General features: G+C 44.1%; 1 long non-coding RNA gene across 1 annotated transcript; it reads right to left on the reverse strand.

Moving 5' to 3' along the window:
* Positions 1 to 688: 688 nt before the first annotated feature.
* LOC142652970 (uncharacterized) lies at positions 689 to 5,423 on the reverse strand. The gene is made up of 3 exons (XR_012848002.1): positions 5,346 to 5,423; positions 4,457 to 4,591; positions 689 to 857 (listed from the first exon to the last, which is right to left on the reverse strand). It is a non-coding gene; the product is annotated as an uncharacterized LOC142652970 (long non-coding RNA).
* Between the last annotated feature and the right edge of the window lie 1,426 nt (positions 5,424 to 6,849).

Raw genomic sequence — 6,849 nt, forward strand, 5'->3', positions numbered from 1 at the left:
TTAAATTGATCCAAATTGTAGCGTACCTGCCGTGGTCCACATTTATTAAGTGTTTTGGACACGCTAGACAAGGGGTGGGCTTACTGGGAAATGGGCGTGATCTGTTTGATGGGATGTGGCTTAAAATGCAACACTGGTGTACACTAAGCCCACTAATAAGCTCTAAAAGAGAAAAGTGTTTAACATGTAAATTTATCACACAGCGTGATTCACTTTAATAAACTTGGCGCATTTTCTGACTGCCTGATCAAATTTTATTCTGTCATTAACTTAGACAGTATTAGTAAATCTGCCCCATTGTCTTACCTTGTGTTAGTTTTTTATTATTTGCCGTCAGTTCCAGGCAAAAAAAGAAGAAGCGATAATAAGCAATAAATTGGAAAACAGCCATAACCTGCACTGGTAGGAGGGGGCATCAAAATATGAAAAAAAAATCATATTTTCCTAGATGACTGAGCTGTGGAATTGGTAAGCCAAAATTCCATCTCCGACTTCTCTAATTTCCACTGTTCGACAACAACTCCGACATGAATGGCTCATGTAATAAACTTACTGTAGTAATATGGAAAGATCATGCTTATCGTCATCTACGTGTAAATAATCAGGCTTCTTAAATCGAACTTATATTTAAATATATTTATTGGAATTCAATTTCTGAAGAAAAAACTTTTCTATATTCCTGTGAGTAAATATGCAACACACTATATGAATAAGATGTAATATTTAGTACATTTCTACCAACTGTACTCAAATTTGACTCTGACTCCACGGCTCCAACCATAACTCCACAGCCCTGCTTTTCGTTCATGTCGTGTTAGGAATATGGTTTCCTAGTAAGGCAGAGTTTTAAACTGAACCTATTCCGCAATAAAAATTCCCTATTACACATAATATTGCTGAAAAAGGTACATGAAAACTATATCGCACAAAACAAATAATTACATTTCTCTTTTTGTATTTATATTTGAGTTTATATTTCCTAAATCCAAGTCATTCTAGATGGTGACAAATTTTGTAACACACTTCAAGGCTGATTTAATTCATGAGATCTAAAAATATCAGCCATATTTTATAAAATAGTCTATTCATCAATATACTCATAAAGCCTAGGCCCAACTGTACATTTAATAACATAACTGTTACTATGCCCTGACATTGGCTTACTGTGAAATGTAAGTAATATCTGCTGATTTATGACCAGAAATCCCAGTACAGTAAACTGATAATTGGATGCAGCTGGATGAATGAGCTCATTGATTAAGTCAACCAAAGGCTATAGTGAAATAAACCTCTTAATTGTACCAAGGCCTAGTTTTACTTATCTGTGTCAGCAAATCTCTTTAGCCACTCCCCACATTATTTTTTAAATAATTTTATATTTTCCAGCCCTTTTTGATTTCATTTTACTGACAATTGTTATGATTAACATAGTATAATGGAATGGTTTAGTACTATATATATATATATATATATATATATATATATATATATATATATATATATATATATATATATACTGTATGTATATATATATATATATACATACAGTATACAGTATATACAGTATACAGTATATATATATATAGTACTAAACCATTCCGTTATATATATATATATATATATATATATATATATATACTGTATGTATATATATATATATATATATATATATATAGATATATGTGTGTGTGTGTGTGTGTGTGTATATAATGTCCTACCTTTTGCTTCTATTGCATAGCGAGATGGGACTATGGTTTTGTTCACACCAATTCCCATCCTTTTCATTGGAATACATTTTTGAGTGTGCAGACAAATAAAGCATGTTACACTATTCTTTCCAGTAAAATATTTACTATGTGTTTTTTTGAGTCAGTTGAAAGGCAAAAATGAAAACAGTTTAAGCTTGTCATTTTGTTATTTGTTTTTTATCTGTTGATCCATTAACTTCAATGTAAAACAAAGATTAACCAAAAATTAAAATGTTAGATTTTTTTTCATTTTTTGCATTTGTTTTGCAATTTTAACTGTTGTACACAAACAAATAAAAACACAAAACAAGGTAGCACGAACAGAACCTAAAATAGGCTATAGAAATAAGAACTGTTGACCAACTAATAGGAAAAGTCCACCTTCACACTGAGGAGTACGCAGAGGGCTCTCCAGAACTTTGAGGTGAACTGAACCCCCCTGATCCGACACAATATGTAGAGGCAAGCCGTACATACGGAAAATGTGTTGGACGAAGAGATTGGCCAGTCAGGAAGCGGACGGTAAGCCGGTCAGTGGATCGAAATGAGCCATCTTGGAGAATCGGTCCACCACCACCCAGACCGTACTGCAACCAGCAGAGAGAGGCAGGTCCGTGACAAAGTCCATATGTTGCCAGGGGGCATCGGGCACAGGCAGCGGCTGGAGCAGGCCCGCCGGTTTAGAGTGGGCAGCCTTATTTGCTGCGCACACCATGCAGGAGGAGACAAAGTCCGTGATGTCTTTGTGCAGCATGGGCCACCAGAGCTGATGAGTAATCAGGTGTCGGGTCTTAGATTGACCAGCGGGGTCCATGGCCTGAGCCTACTGTCACGATGGGTACGTGGACCCACTGGACCGTACCGCCTTGACAATATGGCAGCTGGCCAACAGGACACAGGTCACAGTCTATAGTTCGTATAGTGTACCTGTGGTAGCTCAGACATTAGCAAGACAGGCTCGGCTGGGACAAGGCAGCAGGCAGGCCCCAGGCATGGTGTAGCAGGACAGGCGTGGTATACAGAACAGCACGACTTAAGCTCAACACGGTACTTGACCATGATAGCATAGGATACAGGTTACAGGTAGCAGGAACGGGAAACACTGGGAACTGGAAAACACTTAGGAGACGATTTTCTTAGACAGACTAGGATAACGACAACAAGGCTCAGGCAAGGCAGGAAGGGGCTAGACCCCTCTTCTAGTCCTGAGCTCATGGGCTAATTCTGTACTTAATTTCCGGTGTGCGCGCTGGCCCTTTAAGAGCGGGCACGAGCGTACGCTACGGGACCCTACGGGACCCGGCCGGGAGATGCGGAAGAGAGCGCTGGCATCTCCTGAGGAGGAGATGGGGAGCAGTGCTCACAGTTCCATGACTGCGGGCGTCAGGAGGTGAGTGAGCCTGACGGCCCGTGGCCATGGGCATGACACATATTAATTAAAACTGTTTGTGGAGTCCTTATTCAATAGAAATGCCCCAACTCGAGTTTTGCCCTTCTCTGGCTTCTTCCAGGGCATGACCCCACATGTCATCATCTCACATTTATCTCAGTCTTGTTAACAAACTTTTATCACAATCTCGTTAACCAAGATCATAACATTATCAGGACTCAAATTTCACTCCTTTCAAAAAAAGTTTAACATTCAGTAAATTAGCGGACACAGTACATTCCTCCATATTAGTGCATGCAGCAGAGATCAACGTTACTACCTCCCACGTAGCCAGGGGCGTAACTAGGAAAGACTGGGCCCCATAGCAAACTTTTGACTGGGGGCCCCCCCTCTGCTGGGTATCACACAACCCCCCCCCCCACTGTAGATAGTGCCTCCCTATAGATTCCACCACACAGCGCCCCACTATAGATAGCACCATACACAGCCCCCTGTAGATAACGCCATACAGACCCCCTGTAGATAACACCATACAGCCCCCTCTGTAGAGAACGCCATACAGACCCCCTCTGTAGATAACACCATATAAGCCCCCCCCAAAAAAACAAAAACGGCCTATAGTTTGTCCTACAAAAAACATGCATCCCCTATCCACAGGATAGGGGATACATGTGCGATCGCTGGCATTGATAAGGAGAACGGGGGACCGAAAGTCCCCCGAAGTTCTCCATGACTAACCTCGGACTTCTGGCGTCTGCGCAGTTCAATAAAAATGAAAGGAGCGCTGGTCACGCATGCGCACAAGCGCGACCGGCGCTCCATTCATTTCTACGGAGCTGCCGACACAGACCCCGGAAGTCCGAGGTTTGTCATGGAGAATTTAGGGGGGACTTTCGGTCCCCCGTTCTCCTCATCGCTGGGCGTCCCAGCGATCACACATGTATCCCCTATCCTGTGGTTAGGGGATGCATGTCTTTTGTAGGAACAACCCCTTCAGTGGCGTCGGGCTGTAGCAGCCATAGCGGCTGCTAGCGGAGCCTGCGGCCATGGGAGGGGGCCGTGCCGGCGGGTGCCACGGGCCCCCTCATGCTGCAGGCCCCGTAGAAGTCGCTACGGCTGCTATAGCGGTAGTTACGCCACTGCGTATAGGTTTGTACTGTGTAAAACTACAGCTCCCAGCATGGCCGGAACAATGATAAGGATATGCTGGGAGATGCGGTTTCACAAAAAAAAATCATACCACCCATCATCTCGCTGCAGATCATACAGTGACTACAATACTGATTAGAGGCAGATTAATTTACATTAAGTGACTCACCGGTGACATCTCAGATTCTAGTTCTTTTCTTCTCCCTCCGGTTCAGACATCTATGATGAATTCTCCCGGCCATGACCCATTTCTGCAGTTTTCCGTTTAGATGTCTTCAGCTTCTCAGTTTTAAAACTTCTGCACCTATAAACAAAGTTACAATTCTCAACACATCTAAATATAACTGTCTCACACACACACACACACACACACACCGTGCCCCCTGTAGATAGTGCCCACATATGGACTCCAGAGCTGCAAGGCAATAGCGCTAACCACTGAGCCACCGTGCTGCCCTACATATAGCTTCCCCTATAGTTAGTGCTCCACGTATAGCCCACCTCTGTAGATAGTGTCTCACATATAGCTCCCCCCTGTAGACTGTGCACTACATATAGCCACCCTGTTGCTAGTGCCCCACAGGTATCCCACCCCTGTATATAGTGTCCCACACATAGCCCACCCCTATAGAAAGTACCCTAAAAAATAGCTCCCCTATAGATAGTGCTCTACATATAGCCCACCCTTGTATAGTATCTCACATATACTGCCCCACATATAGACCCCCCTGTAGATAGTGGCCCACATCCCCACATACAGACCTCCCCTGTAGCTAGTGCCCCACATATAGACCCCCCGCCTGTATATAGTGGCCCACATATAGACCCCCCTGTATATAATGGCCCACATCTAGAGCCCCCTGTATATAATGGCCCACATATAGAGCCCCCTGTATATAGTGGCCCACACCCCCACATATAGACGCCCCTGTAGCTACTGCCCCACATATAGACCCCCCTATATATGATATGCCCCACATAAAGACGACCAACCCCCCCATTATAGATAATGCCATTCACATTTTTGAAGAAAAAAATTAATAAATTGCCATACTCACATGATCCCGTTCCCACGCTGTTCACTGGCGATGCAGACATGCTCTCTTCTGAGCATGTCTGCAGGAGCTGAACGAGCGTCCTCCAATGACGCTGATTGGCGGGGCAGAATGACTTGCCCCGCCAATCAGCACCTTCCAAGCATGGAAGCGGCGCGATGATGTCATCGCGCCGCTAGCCAATCAGTGTCATTGTAAGGCACTGGATGGTCAGGCACGGAACATGCCCGGCCATTCAGTGCTGACACATGTATTTGGCTGCCGCTAGCACTGGGGCCCCCTCCGGTGCTAGCGACACCTACAGGCATGATGAGAGGGCCTGTGTAAGGCCCCACAGTAGCGGCGCTACCGCTGTAGCAGCCATAACGGCTGCTAGCGGCGCCACCGGGCATTTGGGTGGGCGTGTCGGCTGGCGGCACGGGCCCCCTCAAGCCCCGGGCCCCGTAGCAGCCGCTACTGCTGCTACCGCGGTAGTTACGCCACTGCACGTAGCTCTACTGACAGGTCTCTTTTTAAGGTATCCTCACTGGAGTTGCCTGTGCTTTCAGCTTACTGGGCAGTCACCAGCCCCTAAATGCACTACTTAGGGGCATACGTATTTACTATATCATATATGATAGCATGTGCCAAGGGCAGCAGGGCACCCTTTGGAACTTCTTGATTTGTTTTTCTTGTAATAGCAAAGCCAGCAGCTGCAGTTGTTGGCCACTTATCCACAAAAATGGCAACAGATTTGATGTGGTAGAGGACTGAGTTGGAGAAAGATGAGGGCACTTTAGTAGCCCTGATCATAGCCACTGCTGTTTAGCTCTGAGGCTGTGAGTGCTCTTCTTTGCTGTAAGTGCCATAAGGACAGCACAGACAGGGCTCTTTTCTGCTGGTGCATGCTCTGCATGCAGCCTATATTCTGCTGGTGAGCTCATGAGGCAAAGGCCCATGCTCCTAAATGGAATAAATCTGGTATAGCCTATGGAAATTTTAGATATAAATATCCACATCAATATCTTACCCAGTTTAGTATTTAAGGCTACTGATACACAATTCCCCAACACAATGTGAGAATCAGGCCAATAATTGGAGACATCAAAGTGTATATTTCCAACTTTAATTGTGTAATACAGTACACTACCAGCAATAATTTGAGAGGTATCCAAATAATAATACTGCAGATTACATTTTCTATTATTTCTCCACATCCACCGAAAGCTATTTAGCTCCAAATAAACAGCAAGTTCGTTTCCTTACAACCTAATAGAATTTATTTGATGAGAGTACATAGCACATAACTGATTATATTTCAATCCTTATACCATTACATCTTTGCGCCATTCTCTGGTGCTAAACCATGCCCCACATATATTCTCTCCTGGCAATACAAATTGTCTTAAGTAGGTCTGATATGGAGCGAAACGTCAATATTTTGCTCTGTGAATTAAATATAAGAAAGTAACTACTCAAGCAGCATATCATTGGAGTGCAGAGTTCTTCTTGGAATGTGATCCTTCTC

Source organism: Rhinoderma darwinii, chromosome 5 (assembly GCF_050947455.1).
Source record: "Rhinoderma darwinii isolate aRhiDar2 chromosome 5, aRhiDar2.hap1, whole genome shotgun sequence".
Lineage (NCBI taxonomy): Eukaryota > Metazoa > Chordata > Amphibia > Anura > Rhinodermatidae > Rhinoderma > Rhinoderma darwinii.